Source organism: Pelodiscus sinensis, chromosome 6, assembly GCF_049634645.1.
Source record: "Pelodiscus sinensis isolate JC-2024 chromosome 6, ASM4963464v1, whole genome shotgun sequence".
Taxonomy (NCBI): domain Eukaryota; kingdom Metazoa; phylum Chordata; order Testudines; family Trionychidae; genus Pelodiscus; species Pelodiscus sinensis.
In genome coordinates, this window is record NC_134716.1 from 46,412,462 (window position 1) to 46,429,931 (window position 17,470).

The following is a 17,470-nucleotide window of genomic DNA, read 5'->3' on the forward strand; positions in this document are numbered from 1 at the left end:
ACCTGGAAGAGGTTGAAAGGCGCCCCAATAAGTGTACAGGGAGAGCTTATTACGCTTCAGATTTCAGCTGCTAGAATTTCATAATTCCTTCGCAGCGGGCAGCCTCGGGGAGACTGAGAAGCGCCCCAACTGAATTTTGCCACCTGGGTGTGACACAAATCCAAACGCCCAAGCTCTCCCTATATCTGTCCCTTTATGACCGGCTGAAGTTCTTTTGTTTGTGTTCGGTTCGGGTACAGCAGCACGGGTTCAAGTCAGAAGCTTGACACGTACTGGCTTATTTATAGGAGAAAGAAAGAGAAAAGAAATAAAGAAACTTGGTTCAGTGTATATAGATATATATATTTTATAAGTGAATGAGGGCACCCCACTTGTTCCCAAAGTTTATAGCTAAATCACCTTACCAAAGGTGATTTACAATAGAAATGAAGCAGTTTGACTTTAAGAAAACTATAATAAAGTAACTAACTTACAACAGAGAGACAATTAGAGTGTACACATAAAGAAAACACATTGCAGGTACAATTCTCACCCCTGCGTTCCAGACTTGGCGTGGCCAGCGTCTTTCTCTCAATCCCTCGGGAAGAAGTAGGGCGAGGTTGGGCGTCCCACGGACCTCGGGAGACAATCAATACCTGCCAGCAGGTGTAGGTGATTGGAGCTCAAATTGGGTGGGCAACTCAACCCTCTTTATACCCCTTGGGTCACATGGGCTTCTTCCTGGTCTCAAGTGGCCAATCAGGAAAAATGGCTTTGAATGCCAAGTTTCCCACGAAGGGTGCAAAGCATAATTCACACCTGGGAAGATGCAGACAATGGGCACCTCTGGTATGTGATGGGCGAAGATTCCTCTCCCGAGACAGTGCAGGCGTGTCAATTACTGATACTAGCCATCACGGCGACGGGAGGCCTCCCAGTCGTCAGCTAGCCCATTTACTGTCTGGTTTCTGTTTATGGTAGAGTCAGGGACAGGCACCACACCTGCGTTCCCAGGGCATCAAAGGCTGACTGCCTTTCTCTTGCTCTCTGGGGGGGGAAAAACAAGATGGGGCTCATGGAAAAACAAGATGGGGTTTTGTGTCTGGCTACAGTCTCCTGCACCCCGAAATGGCACAAACAGACTGCACCAGCCAGTGGAATTGAGGGTGGTTTATTGCTCCTCCAGCACAGCGCAGCACAGATGTAATCTGGTTACAGGAACTGGGGCTAAGAGGCCTCAGTGCCCCCCCCTTGAGATAGGGGAGTCCCAGCCCCCTCCCCAGCTCCTTATTCCCTGCCTTCCAGATAGGAACTAACTAACCCTCTCCAAGCCCTGCCCCCCAGCCAGGGCAGCATTCCACCTTCCTTTGTTCCTCTCCATGGGGGGTGTCTGGCCACTGGTTCAACAAGTTTGGCATTACCTCTGCCTAGTGAGGTTTTCCCTGCTAGGTCTTGCTCCAGACAGCAGGGGTCACCACAGCCCAGCAAGTACCCCCACTACGTCACAGAGTGATTTATCATGTATTTCTGGCAGTGCCCAAAATGTGCTGTTATTGCTAACGTCTTTCCAAATAAAAATAAGGCACAATAGGACTTCTGTAACATTTCAGTGCTACCTTAATCTAGATGAGAGGATTCTGTGCTGACTTCATTTTGGTCACTTTGTGCTTTACCTAGGAATAAAACTAGGGTTACATTTTCCCACTGCATGGAAACCCAATAATTCCATTGGATAATTCCATTGATCTATTTACAGTATAAGGTTGATATAGAGTTGTAACTAACATTAAGAGTGATGCCCATGATACATTTAAAACTAAAAAGTGGTTCTGTAAAAATGACATGAGTTTCCAACTCGACTGTCTCAGTCAGGGTGGAGCACCTCGTGAGGTGTCTTCACACTAGCTCAAGGTCACAGACTCATGGCTATCCTATAATAGTTATTGTAAATAATATTTCTGATAATCTGACAATAATTTAAACAGTTATTCCTTTAAAAGACCCACCCTTACAAGTTATGTCGCATCGAAAACAACTTTCCGGGTCACAGAAAAGAGAACGGAAAGATGAAATAGGATTAGCTATACAAGCACAGAAGGGTTCTATACTTAAATTCGTACATCATGAAAACAACAAAGTTGACCAAGATCTTCAGGTAACTGCCGAAGAAAATTTGTATGCAGACGAAGCTCAAGAAACACAACACCACATAGAACAATCATTTGAAACATATGCAGACACAAAACAAGAAATTACAACAGTTGAAACTGTACTAGCATGGGCTATAGATGACATTGGCACATGTCTGCAATCTTTAAACAATGAATTCCGTGCCATTATACTTGAGAGAGGCCCTGTGAGAATAAAAGGTCTTGAATATTCTAAAGACATTAGAGGTAGGAAATTCACAGAAAACAATTACTACAAAAGACTTTCTAATGATGAAATTGTCAACAGACGGTGGCTTGTGTACTCTAAATGCAAGGATGCTGTATTTTGTTTCCCATGCAAGATTTTCAATAGTTGCAATTTTAAGATAGCAACCATGGATATTAATGATTGGAAAAAATCTTAGTCACATATTAACGCAAATTGAAAAGGCACAACACCACATTGAAACTCTTGATCCCCAAAAATCAAAGATTGCTGGAGTCAGAGAAGCAGCATTGGTGTCATGTTCTTGAACATATATTATCTATTGTTGAATATCTATCAACAAACAATCTTGCTTTTAGAGGAAGCATTGAGAAATTATTCCAGCCCCAAAATGGCAATTTTTGGGGCCTTGTACAACTGCTGGGAAAACTTGACACAGCGATGAGTGAACATCTCTGAAGAGTAACTGAAAATGAAATACATGACCACTATTTGGGACCAAGAATTCAAAATGAAATGATCATGCTGAATGATAAACTGATAGACAAAATTGTTTCATTAGTTACTTTAGCAAAATATTTTGCCATAATTCTAGATTGCACTCCGGGCATAAGTCATCAAGAACAGATGTCGTTAGTAGTGAGATTTGTCAACATTATTGATTCAGTACAGATTACAGTTAAGGAATCATTTATCACATTTTTAGAAGTAGACGACACTACAGGTTTTGGATTTCTTCAAGCTCTCCTTGATTAACTATAATGAATGGGATTGTCCGTAATGAACATTTGAGGACAAGGGTATGATAATGGTGCCAATATAAGAGAATGCATTTCTGGCGTGCCAGCTAGATTGCTGGCAGAAAATCCACAAGCCTTTTTTGTTCCGTGTGCATGCCACAGCCTTAATTTGATTGTGTGAGATATGGCCAAGTCTTCTGTAGAAGCTTCATTTTTTTTTTGGTTTGCTGCAATGCATTTACATGTTCTTTTCAGCTTCCACTCAATGATGGCAAATATTCAAAGCACATTTCACTGATATTACCGTTATGCCTCTATCTGAAAGACGCTGGGAAAGCAGAGTAGAAAGTGCAAAAACATTGAGATATCAATCTGAGGAAGTTTACGAAGCACTGGTTGCTATTCCAGAAGAAGCCAGAGATCCAAAAGATAAAAGTGAAGCACAGTCATTGGCCTCTGAAATATCCAGCTTCAAGTTTCTAACATCTGTTGAAATCTGGTATGACAGTCTTGTTAAAATCTCAAGTGTAAGCAAAATAATGCAGAGTCCAATGATGCAGCTTGAGTCAACACTTAGGGTACATCTACACTAGCCCCCTAGCTCGACTTAGGGAGGCTAATGAGGGCGACCGAAATTGCAAATCAAGCCCGGGATTTAAAATATCCCGTGCTTGATTTGCATGTTCCCGTCCGGTTGCCATTTTAGAAAATGAATAGCCGAAAGTAACTGCCCGCGTCTACACGCGGCAGTGAAGAGGAATTCTGGAATAAAGCCCCTAAATCAAATTAGGTGGTATTCTTAAGATTTAGGGGTTTTGTTCCGGAATCCCGTTTCACTGCCGCATGTAGACATGGGCAGTTACTTTGGGCTAGTCAATTTCTAAAATGTCGACCGGACGGGAACATGCAAATCAAGCGTGGGATATTTAAATCCCGGGCTTGATTTGCAATTCCGGTCACCCTCATTAACCTCCCTAGATCAATCTAAGGGGCTCATGTAGATATACCCTTACCTTACTAAACAATACACAAGACTTTTTAGTGAAATACAGAGAAAATGGATTCAAAGAAGCACAGGTTACAGCAAGAGAGCTTGCACAAGTACTCTGTATAGAACCAAAATTTCCATGTCCAAATATGACATGAGTTTCAAGGAAAAAATGGCAAGCAGAATATGAAGGAGCAGATGAGCCCATAGACGATCCAGAAAAGAAATTTGAGGTTGAATTTTTTAATGTTGTGATGGATAAAGCAATATCTAACACTGATGAAAGGTTTAATACCTTATGAGTACACCATGTACAGATTGGATTTTTGTATGACATAACTAAATTCAATGAAATAGGAAAACAGGAGCAGCTAATGACAAAGTGCAAGAACCTAGAGAGCCTCCTGAAGCACCTGAAGGTGATAGTTTTGATTTTAATGGACTTGAACTGTACGAAGAATTGAGTACATTGTCATCAATGTTGCCACATGCAAATCGGTGATGGACATTGTACAGTTTATTCATACCAGCAAACTTGTTGACATGTATCCTAATGTGTACATTGCCACTCATATTCTACTGACAATTCCTGTAACAGTAGCATCAGGAGAACAGAGTTTCTTAAAACTAAAGCTCATGAGAAACTATCTCTGTTCTACAATGAGTCAGGAACGTTTGACTGGTCTTGCTATTCTTGCAATTGAACAAGACATCACTTTGTCTTTGTCATACGATGACATTTTTGCAGCCAAAAAAATCAAGAAAGATTGCTTTTAATTAAAAGCAAATCCTTGTTTCAATACCTCTTCATACAAATTTCCAATAAAATGTTGACAAATTTAAAAAATTATATTTGCATCATTCTGTCAATAAATCAGAATTTTTCTATAGTGCTACTTCTTTAGTGCTAGTCCATCAGCATTACACTGCGCTTAATTAAGTTAAACTGTTTTTAATAACGTGCACATGGCAAGTTTTCCAATACTGTAAGCTTATGTTTGTGTTGCTAAGAGCAAGTCAGGCATAGGGGTACCAGTTTAATAATCCCGCCTAGGGCACCATAAATCCTAAGGACGGCCCTGCTTTTGGGCTATGTCTATACTACCAGGCTATTTCGAAATAAGTCATTTCAAAATAACAACTCCTGAAATATGTTTTTTAATTGTATAGTTTTTAGTATTTTTAAATAACCTTATTCCTTTTCACAAGCTGGAGTTATTTCAAAATAACAGGCTTGATAGTGTGGATGCTCACTTTCTTATTTTGAAATAAAGAGAGTCATAACTCCTCAGTGTAGACATGCCCTTGATGGGTAGCACAGGGTGATCCTAAAATCAGCTCTGTCAGATCTTTGATATTTCAGCACAGTAAAGATATCTAGTAAACGTTTTTGGTGATAGCATGTCCCTGCGAGGACTGACGGATTGATACACACAACAATGCCTCCGGGAAAGCAAGTTGGTAACCACGGTAACCCAGCTAATGCTAGTTCTGTACTTAAGAAATTAAATCTTTTGAAAATAATATGAATACCTGTACAAATGAAATAAAAGATTGCCCAAAGTGAGGTCAGATCTGAATGAGTCTGGGTCCAAGCCTTGCTTAAGTGGAAGAAAATGAAAAGTTTGGAGGATAATGTAACTGAGTCACAGAGAGGTAGCCAAGCAAATTCCAGAATGCTCTAAAAATAAAATAGTTAACCCTGAGAATACAAACTGGTGTCAACAATTACAGGATAAGGTATCTGAAAGAAAAGCATTCAGGGTAATACCCACTCCATTCTTTCCACTCAGAGAGTAGAATGAAATAACACAAGCAATTAATTATACCTCATTGTTGTCAACATACATATACATCGTACTTGTTCTTATCATTTACAGACAACCTGCTCTTAAAAAATATTAAAACCATGTCTACATTCTGCCGGAAGAGTTGTCTAATCAAAATTACATTTACCAGACACTCAGCTGAGTAGTAGGAGTTTAGTGGCAATCATTCAGAGAGGTGGGTTTGCACTTCCCTGAATAATTTGGGAGAGGCAGGATGTTTTTTACATATATTTTAACAGTGCTTGCATTTCTTATTTCTTTGCAAGCCTTTGTTTTTAAAGTTTGAGTAACTGCAGAAATGTAGTAGTCCATAAATCTTCAAAAGGGAAATTCAGTTTCTTGAACTCGATGCTCGCTTATTTGAATTATATACTAGTCATATTGGCTACGTTTACAATGCAGGTATTTGTCAGCACAGAGTATGCTAATGAAAAGCTCATTAGCATTTGTCACTGTCATTTGCATATCTCTGCTGATGCTTTTTGCGCAAGAGGTTTTTGCTCAAAAACAAGCAATCGGCAGAGATATGCCAATGACAGTGCAACAAATGCTAATGAGCTTTTCATTAGCATACTCCGTGCTGATAAATACCTGCATTGTAGATGTAGCCAATATGACAAGTTCAAGAAATCCCAGCTAAAGTCAAAGAAATTGCTCTTGTTTTAGCTATGGATTTAGTTCCATTTTTTCACCTGTGCTCTCTTATAATGAAAAAAAGAAAGAGGCTCCAGAGTTTAAACCCATTCTTGAAAGCTACAGATGAGATTGTCATGGAGGTAAATAAATTTAACCCTCTGCAAAATTTTAGAACCAGTGTTGAGTAAAGGATATTATGAAATTAACAAAAATGGTTGAGTGGATTAAACAAACAATGATGGCTAGGTTTAAAATTTGGCCCAAAGTAATAAGAAAAGTAGGAATGCCAATACGCAGAAAATGAAATCTCTCACAGATGAGAGCCAGAGATATTTGGACTGAAAAAAAAATTAGCTTAAATGTAAGCAAGTCAATAAACTTGTAAGCCATTCATGTTCTACTTGTGCAAGAATCTCAAAAAAAAATCTGTACTCAAAATCTCAACCACTTTGATCACAAAGAAAATCCTCAATCAGTTTAACTGATTGTTCCAATGCTCCCACTGTTTAAAAAAAAAAATTGTTCCCAAACAACAAAGGGCAATTTTCTATCTCAATGTCTCAAACAGGATTGGTGCCTTATTGGAGGATACGCTTTAAATCAAACAAATTATCGGACTAGGAGATTGGTTTAGATGGCAATATAGATGATATTCTTAATTACTGTCTTCTCTCACAGCCTGATTCAAAACCCACTTAATTCAGTGGCAGGCTTTCAATTACTCCTGGGCTTTTGGATCAGCCCCTGCCTCTATCAATTTTCTGGTTTTGTCTTATCAATAAACCCATGTGGAATCCAACTAAGAAATAGCACAAGTTTAAATTCATCATATGTTGATGATGTATTCTTGCCAACTGTATGTATCATGCTCTACAGTCTTCTTCATGTATCAAGGTTAAACCATTTTTGGTTCAAAAAGTGAGTACTTGGAAATAAAAGTAATCAATGTCCCATTTCCCTTATTCCTCTAATGCTCATCTTGGGGAGCAGTTGTACTCTAAACTGAATTTGAATTAGAAAAAAAATTGTCAAAACTTTAGTTGCAATCGATTTCAAGGTGATTTTAAATAACTGGAAGGACATAACTCAAATTTCATGATGCATGGTTAAACCTGGTAATCAGCACTTATAAATGTGAAAAACCTGATGCCCTCAGGTATCAAGAGTTTGTAATTTTTTAAAATTAATTCCCCTATTAACTCAGCACATTATTCAAATATATAAACTAAATGTAGTTATTGTAATGTATATACAAACCGCTCTGTATTTGTAAATACACATCCTACAGTTATAGACAGCTATAGCCTAAAATTATTTTTCCACCAGTGTTTCACCTGTAAAAATATTTAATGAATTTAATTGTATTTTTTCAGCTAAACACTAAAATAAAAAACATCAAAATTAAGATTCTATGAGCAACACACTTTACATATGCAATACCATAATCTTTAATTACTTAACCGCTTGCTGTTTTTCAGAAAGTACAATATAACAATGCTTTTCTTCATCCATATGTACACTACCTATCTAGCATTTTGCAGCATACTCACTCACTCACTCTCTCTCTCTCCCCACACACACACCAGAGTCCATGATTATCCTTTATATACATCCTGTGTAGTGAAAGGCAAAGACCCAAACTTATTTACTATTCACCTTACAAAATTGTGGTTCTAAAAAACAAAATCTAAACAAGAATGCATTTTTAATACATCCTGTATTTTACCAAAAATTATCTGAGATAGTATTTGAATGTTGTGCATATTTTACCTGGCATTGCTCAGATCCATAACTCAATCAATTTTTGTTTTTCTTCATTTAAATCATTGCATTAGGGTGGGGCTAAGGATAATGGGTTCACTATGCAGGCTGCCACAGGGAGAGAGGATAACCCCATCCTCTTACCACAGCAGCTTGGGACCAGGTGAGAAGCGCTTGTGCATGGTCACTGCAGCAGGCACAGGACAGACATACAGACAATCTCTCTCAAATGTATAGTAAATTTGGGAATATTAATTGTATTATTCTAACCTGTAAAGTCAAGTCCATTAGTAGCTTTGAGACAGATCCTTGGCTGGTATGCAATCTCATAGCACCATTAAAGGCCATTTACACCAGCTGAGGAACTCATGAGTCTAACTGGAGACACCTCAGAGGAAGAAAAACATTCCTATGTGGTTGTGCAGACACAAATGAACAGGATTTCTCAGACCTCTGGGATCAGACACTTGGGCCAGCAAATGCTGAGCAGCTGGAGTTTCTAAACTTTGCAGATGTGGACAGAGCCCTCAGGATGCTAACAAAGGCTGATGTAGTTCCAAGAGGCAGCAAGATGCATACTGGGCAAGGAGAAGATCAATAGGAAGTAATATTACTGGAGAGGTAATGGTTTATGTTTGGAAGTTTATGTTTGTATCATTGCTGCTACCACTGTTCTATAATTGCAACAGCTTCTATACAAAGTATATCATGTAGGGTGTTGCTGAAACAGTCTATCAAATAGGTCTAAATCCATGTATTATCTTTATACCTGAAGTTATGAGTAGTGGCTATGTTCTTGTATCTTATACATGTGGGCTGCATCTAGACTGGCAAGTTTTTCCGCAAAAGCAGCCACTTTTGCGCAAAAACTTGCCAGCTGCCTACACTGGCCGCTTGAATTTGTGCAAGAACACTGATGATCTAATGTAAGATTGTCAGTGTTCTTGTGCAAATACTATGCTGCTCCCATTTGCAAGAGGGCCAGTGTAGACAGCTAAAAACTGTTTTGTGCAAAAAAGCCCCAATGGCAAAAATGGCGATCAGGGCTTTCTTGCACAAAACCGCATCTAGATTGGCAAGGACGCTTTTCCGCAAAAAGTGCTTTTCCGTTAAAAGCATTTGTGGAATATCATACCAGTCTAGATGTAGCTGTGGTGGTGTATTTCTGGGTACACTCTCAAATAGATTTATATCAGTGCTAGAGAGCTAAGTGTTGATGACCCATTAAGGATGTGTCACTAAAAATTGGCCACTGAAGTAACTCATCCCACCTGGTAGGTTTTCCTATGGACATCTCAGACTCTGAGTGACCAACAGCCATGCCCTATGATTCAGAGAAATATGCAAGGCCGTGTGATATGTTCATATGACACTGGACTCCATGTTGAGCCAGTAATTTTCCACTAACAGAAGCTATGGACTTTTTTCGGGATATCGTATTTCCATGCATTGGCAGAGGATATAAAAGGGATACATGAAATATCTTAATTTTGTCTTAATTTCCTGCTGCATTTCCCAGGTCTGGATTTTTAACAAAGTTCAGTACAATGACTAATAACCCCCAATCTGTTCAGGTTACTCCAGAGAGACTTTTTGCAAGCTAGCAATTTATTCCATCATTGCTGTACACTCTTCCCTGTAAACTAAGTACTTTGGTGGGCATCCAGGAGAGTGTCAAATGCTGCCCAGCTGATTAGCAGAGTGCTCACTGCCGGCAGCATGTGTTTCTACTAGTGGTGCACATCTGCCCATGCTTGGTGCACATAACAAAATTGATTTTACACATAGATGGAAAAAATTAGAGGGGGAACTGCTGTTGTGGTGTTCATAGTCCATCACTGACAACGATGACAGTTTTCATCTCAGAGTCTGAGATGTCCATAGGAAAATATTGTTACAGTTTTCACATATGACTAAGCTTATGACTCTGCAGTCCAAATCCTGATGCAGAGTCAGCCTCGCTGAGAGCATGATGCTTGATGATGCAGCTCTGTGCCATCTTTCATGTACAGTCTGGAAATAATTTCATCAGTCCTGCTCCAACTTGTCACATGCTTATCTCAGAGTCCTGTTCTTAGCCATTTGCTCAAATTCTTTGGGATTGATGCCAGCCTACTGAATACTACTCTTCAAATTATATTTAGAGTTCTTATATGGATGACCCTTCTTTCTTATGCTATGGCTCAGCTCCCTATACAAGATGGCTGTGTCTAGACTGGCATGATTTTGTGGAAATACTTTTAACGGAAAAGTTTTTCCGTTAAAAGTACTTCCGCAAAAGCGTGTCTAGATTGGCAAGGATGCTTTTGCGCAAAAAGTGCTTTTGCGCAAAAGCATCTGTGGCCAGTCTAGACACGATTTTTTGCAAGAAAGCCCTGATCGCCATTTTAGCCATCGGGGCTTTTTTGTGCAAATCAGTTCTTCCCTGTCTACACTGGCCCTCTTGTGCAAGTATTCTTGCACAAGAGAGCTTTTTCTCAAGCAGGAGCATGAAAATATTTGTGCAAGAAGCATTGATTTTGTACATTACAAAGTCAGTGCTCTTGCACAAATTCGAGCAGCCAGTGTAGACAGCTGGCAAGTTTTTGCGCAAAAGCACTTGCTTTTGCACAAAAATCTTTCTAGTCTAGATGCACCCGATCTGTTTTAGGAGATGGTGGCCTTTCCTTCTGATGCCATGATCAGTCCACTCTGTGCTCTCAATAACATTTCTTCAATATTGGTAGTTTGCTCGCTCTTTCAAGGACTTTAATAATGGTCATTCTGTCTTGCTAGCAAATGTTTATTACTGAGTAGAAGGAGCATATGTGAAATTACTCAAGCTGTTTAATGTTACATCTATAAAGAGCCCACATCTCATATGCATACAGGAGAGATATTAGAACCATTGCTTGTATATCTTCAGTTTGGTGGAGGGACAGATATTGTGTTTAAGAACTTTTGCTCAAAGTTGGCCAAGAGTTTGGCTGGCTTCTCTAATTCTGGAGGAATTTTTTTTAATCGAGGAAACAATCACTCAAAATTGTATGGTCCATCACTGTTACAAACCTGATAAAAGGACTTTGCATTCACTTGTGTGTAGGATTCCTTAATCATTTATATCTGTGTTCTTTTTTCATTTTAAACCTTTAGTTGTTAGTTACTAGATGATTGGTATCAGCATGATTATTGGGTAAGATCTGAGTTATATACAGATCTTGTTAAGTTCCCCCCTATATTTAATTATATTGGTTTTCAATAATGATTCATAATCAAGTCTAATGTCTGGATGATGAGGCAAGGGCTGGAATACCGACATAGACTACATTTTAACTTCTGGTTAACCAGTGAATTTTTCTATCAATGTACTTTTGTTAGTGACTTGGTGTAATCCAAAGATAGAATAATCACCAGTTTTGGGTGAATCTGCTTCATTTCTCAGCCTGTCTTGAATTTGGCACTCTTAGCTGGGATGCAATGAGGCACAGTGATAAAAGCTATTACTGTATGTATGCTATACAGATTTACATAAGTACTACTGAAAGTATAAAGCACGGTTGTGTGGCATGAATACTTGATTTCACTGTGTACCTTTCTGTATCTTCTTATGGAACTGGTTGGTTATTACATTTAATTGAAACATTTTTAAAACCTTAAACATCTAACTAATTTAAATGAACATAAACAATGATAGTATGCATGTCATTCCAATATTCTGGCTCTAATTCTGAAGTTTTAAGTCAAAAGGATTTCTCACTTAGCTAAGTTATGCAGGATTTGGCCTTGCAAATGAGAGAGAGAGAGAGGCTAAAATTGTGTTCTATGTAATTGAGTCACTATTGGCAGGCGAGAATAGAGCTGGTGCTTTATCAGAAATGGCAGTGAACTTGTTTTGGAAGCTTTAGCAACCTCTCTCCCTGATTATGTATTCTTGTTTGCCTGTATTCCATTAGAACACAGAGTACAGAATCAGATTACTAACTCTAACAATGTACGCAGCACATCCAAGGTAAGTGATTAGAAATGGCACCATCACAAAACTCATGGAGAATCACTGGACTGATTCTATGCTAAAGCAGCCAGGATTTCAACAAACATGCTGATGCCAGCCAAAAAATTGACTGTTTTGCAGTTGTAGTTCTGTTCAGATGTTTTTGTAAAACATCTGAATGACAGAACAACTGTTTAGACTCTTCAATCATCTCGTTTCCAGTCCTAGTCTCCAGATCAAATAGTTGTTAGTCCAGCTCTAAGATTTCCCCAACCTCAATCTATTCTGTTGCTTTATGTCCTTAGAATGTGCCTTTCTCTCCCTGACTCTAATTAATTTGATTCTTCTAGGCCAATATAGACTGCCTCTCTTTTTAGCTAATCCACATGGAATGTGTAAGAGATCAGTCAATGAGGCTTATGGCAATGTGTGCTACTTACTTTTTTCTTATGCCAGCAGTCCATTACTTATGGGCATCCTTACAATAAAACAACAGGGCCAGACACTGTCTTGCCTGTTGAGGGAGCTAAATTGGGAAGCAAATCGCTTAAATTACAACTGCCTGACAGCCTGGCTAACTCCACCAGAGGTAGTCACCTAAGAGAGAACAAGTAGCAATACCATTATTTCCCCTTCCTTGGGAGCAGCTTTAATTTCCACTTGAAGGCAAAATACCCACAAGAGGCTGCAGTGAAGATGTAGCAAAGCACATCCTGAATGCACCAGCTCCACCCCCTCTTAAAGCTGGTACCAGCCACTCTAGGCTATACCGTCCACCTACAGACCCCTATTTAAAAGGGAGGCTGCATATGATTTCACCACTCATAAACATTCAGCCCCCAAGCTGCTGGATCTGAGCTGCCTCTCCACTACCCCTCCCTCCCCCCCACAAACACCCCAAATATCTCTTCCTTTCTTCACCTCTACACTCATTTGAATGCCCCACCTTCAACAGCTGCAATGGTGCTGATGCTTTCATTCTAAATGAGAGTTGATTATATCAGAGGCCAGTAGAATTAGGCACTACTCTGCTGGCTCAAACCTGCAAGCCTTAGTGAAACAAAACCCCACTGAATTCAAAGGGGTTTTGGTGTGACTTTTCCCTGCAGTATCTAGCACCTTCTCTTTGTTATGTAGTTTGTCAAACCAGTAACATTGCAAAAAAGCAGTTTCGAAATGTTAGACGGTAACTTTTAGCTTAGGGAGGAACCTATTTTTCCTCTTCCACCATTTCTATTAGATCGTGTCATCGAGCTGGCTTGCAGAGGAATAAGAAAGGTGGTAGTGGATAGGGATGTGCACATCAACTTTTGCTCCATCTGCAGCATTTTCACATACCCATGTAAAGTGGGTATGATAGGCCACGTAGCCCCACCCATGCTCTGCCCTGAGGTCTCACTCCCGCTTACTGCTAGTTGGCCCATGCCCTGACAGGCTGCTCCCCTCCTGGGAAGTTGAACCATACTACTGGGGGTACTCCCAGAGCCAAGGCCACACAGTAATTACACTGTGCAGCCGGGGGAGAGGGGAGCACACTGCAAGCCTATCTGGGTGCTCCAGGCTGGAGGCACTTAGGCAACCTGGGGCTGCCGGTGGTTGGGTGGGCCTCTAGGGATTAGGTGGGAGAGGCCTCAGATGGAAGGGGTAGACCATGCTGGGGGCAAATCGATTCACCCACTGCCCATGCACAAGCCAGTCAAGGAAAGTTATTGTAGTTGTAACAAATATCTAGAATTTTTTTTCCACACAAGCATAAACTGCAACCAATTTAAAATGATGAGGAGAGGGAAGTGAACAGGCAATGGACCATGCAGGAGATGTGCAGTTCAACAAGAACATTGCCACACTGAGCTGATGAATCTGACAGGAGCATTTGTCTCAGCAAATATTCCTCTTCTTATCCACTGGATCAGCCATCCATGAAAGCACACACACACAGAGGTTGCAATCTAAAGAATATGGGACTAATCTGCGTTGTTCGCCAGCTGAGAAAAATTCAACCTGCTTGACCTCTGTGAAGTGTAAAAAGAAGTCAGGAACAGAGTCCCTGTCTGTTGCGGGTGATGAGACTCCCAAAGTGGGGATTGAAACCATGTGTTCTGAATATTCTTACTGTGCTCTGTTTGAAGCGTGACAAACTCTGAAACATCGTGGCTGGAACACATCATGACAGGCTGTGGTCTCTGACTGAGAATTTCAAGAAGCCTTGTAACCACAGGCCTGAGAGACATCTCTCTCACATATGGAAAGGCAAACAAAAAAGCCACAAACAATGCCAGCTACAATTTTAAAGCAAACATCCTCTTTAAAAGCTTCACCGCCACTTTACTCTGCAAGGAACAGAGTACTCAGGACAACTGTCAGGAAGAAATGAATCACAATAACATTAGCATTTATCCACTAGGTTTTATCCAGGGAACTCACTCTTCTGTATAAAGCAGGATTAGTATTACCAGCCACATTTTACTGATCAAAAAAATGAGACTGGGAGAGGTTCATTTTTAAGGCCAAGTTTATAGAGTGAGTCAATAGCACAGCTTGGAACCCAAATCTCCTGGATCCAAGTCTGCTGGACCCTACTGCTTATTATGTGCTGGTACCTGTTGTTCCCTTTGAAGTGCGGCAACTGTTTACTCAAAATCACCTCTTGATGTTGGATTCTAAGAAAGGGAGAAGAAAGGAGGAGGGGCAGCTGATCAGGAGCTTTGCCCAAAACAGAATATTAATATAGCTAATTTGGAATCACAACCTACGTACCAGAAATGCTGTGTTGGCACTTCTGTGCCTCCACCACCACAGAATCTGAAGCTATGTCTAGACTGCAGGCTTCTTTCAGAAGAAACTTTTCCAGAAGAGAACTGAATTAACTCTATCTCACATTTAAGCTGTGATTACTATGGATGGAGTAGCCACCAGGCCTGTGTCCAGACTCAGGATTTTTTTCCGAAAAAGTAGCCTTTTTCCGAAAAAACTTCACCTGCGTCTAGACTGCAGCCGCGTTCTTCCGAAATTAAATCGAAAGAACACGGCTTTTCTTTCGATGGTGGTAAACCTCATTTTACGAGGAAGAACGCCTTTTTTTGAAAGTGCTCTTTCGAAAAAAGGTGTTCTTGATTGCAAACAGGGGTTTTTCAAAAGAGAGCATCCAGACTGCCTTTCGAAAAAGTGGCTTGCTTTTTCGAAAGTTCCGCCTGCAGTCTAGATGCTCTTTTTCGAAAGAGGCTTTTTCAAAAGTATCTTTCGAAAAAGCCTCTTTCGAAAGAGACTTGCAGTCTAGACATAGCCCAGGGCACCTGTGCTTTTTCTTCTTCTTTTAAAAACTGACTTCCCCATCCAAATTTGCCTTTTTCTGAATGAGCTCTGTCGGAAATAGGCTTCTTCCTCATAGAGGTTTACCAATGTTGGAAAAACCCCTCTGTTCTTTCCATTTTTTTTTTTTCAAAAGAATGTGATTGCAGTGTGGATGTTAGTGAAGTTTTCAGAAAAACGGCATTTTTTTAAAAAAAACTCTGTAGTGTAGACATAGCATGAGTATTTCAATATTTCTCTTCCATTACCCATCCAATTTTTTCTTTGAACTATAGAATCACCTGATGAGGCCCAATCCTTACAATATGCTAATGAAATATTACATTCAATTGTCAAATTGATATGGGAGGTGAACAACACTGTGCAAAACAGTTCTCCTGAATATATGGAGGAGCCTATGCTTTCTTCAGCATTAGCCAATAGCAGTCATCTTTTCAGCATACTGTGCATAAGATGCCTCAAAGTGAAGAAACTAGGTATCCAAAGATAAAGGCTTGCCTTGTCAGCAACAGAAAGCGAAGAGTGTGCAAAGTCAGCTAGAACTTACATGTTGCGCTGACCACATGCAGTTCTGGCACACACCTAACAGTTCAGCATTTGCATCAACAGCAGTGCACTGCGTGTCTGTACCTGTGAACAGAATATCTACAGAGCCTTCATTAGCAAGGTATGAAGATGTCTTGAAAAAACAAGAGATCAATCAAGGAATATGCATAATGTTAATTCTAAACTACATGAACTAAGCTACAGCTTTTCAAGCTTTTATGCTGAATGCAATGGATTTTGGTTTGATTTTTTTTTTTTTTCCCTGCAGGGGAAGGGGAGATTGGAAAATATTTTTTTTCTTTTCAAAATTGATGCACATTACAGCAACCATTTGATTTGGACTAAAAAATTTGCAATATGAAGTTATTTTGTTTGCTACCAAGTATAGATCTATAAATGGATGTGAATTTCTATGATTTCCTTTCCTTTCAACATTACCAGAACTGATGCAGCAATTGACCCAAAGGCTGGCATAACACAAACACACATTGCACATGGGAACAGAGACTGGGTCATCAGAAGTCCGTTTCATTGTCCACGGAACAATGTTCTGAACTAGACCGATTCTGATGGGAAGGGTTTCTTTTCACCCCTCATGTCAACAGCTTTGCTTTGCTCCCTGAGTACAACTGCTGATTTATTCCTGCTTATTCACTGTAACAGGCGCTTCTCTTTATCCATACCCTAACTATCTGGGAGATGACAGTGGTTTTCTGGGCAAAGGGAACCACAGATTGGACCTCGTTGGTTTGGCACCCTGGGGACATGATCAATCCCAAACAAGAGGGCTGTGTCTCTGGCGACAGAGGGATGTAGTTTAGACATAACCTAAGACAAGTAGTAATAGGTTCAATCTATAACAAGAGGGATTTAGGTTGGTTAGGAAAGTATTACAACCTCAAGGATAGTTAAGTTCTGGAATAGGCTTCCAATGAAGGCTGTGGAATAACTATCACTAGAGGTTTTTAGAACAGGTTAGACAAGAACTGTCAGGGTGATTTTTGGTTTACTGGGTTCTGCCGCAGCATATGGGGCTGGACTTTATGAATTCTCAAGGTCACCTCCAGTCCTGCATTTCTATTATTCTGTGATCTGTTTTGCAATAAACCCTTCCTCTGTGCCAAGGCTGATATATTTTGCTTGCTTACACTTGCTGACACTTCTCTATACCTTTATACCCACAAAAATATTCAATGAAAACACTAAAGAATGTTAGTGAACTTTTGTATTAGCCACCCAGGCAGAATGTAACCAAGCTCACATCTGGGAAACCAAAGAAGATCACATAAATTACATCATATTGCTCATGAGCATGAAACAATTCCATTGTAAAGTA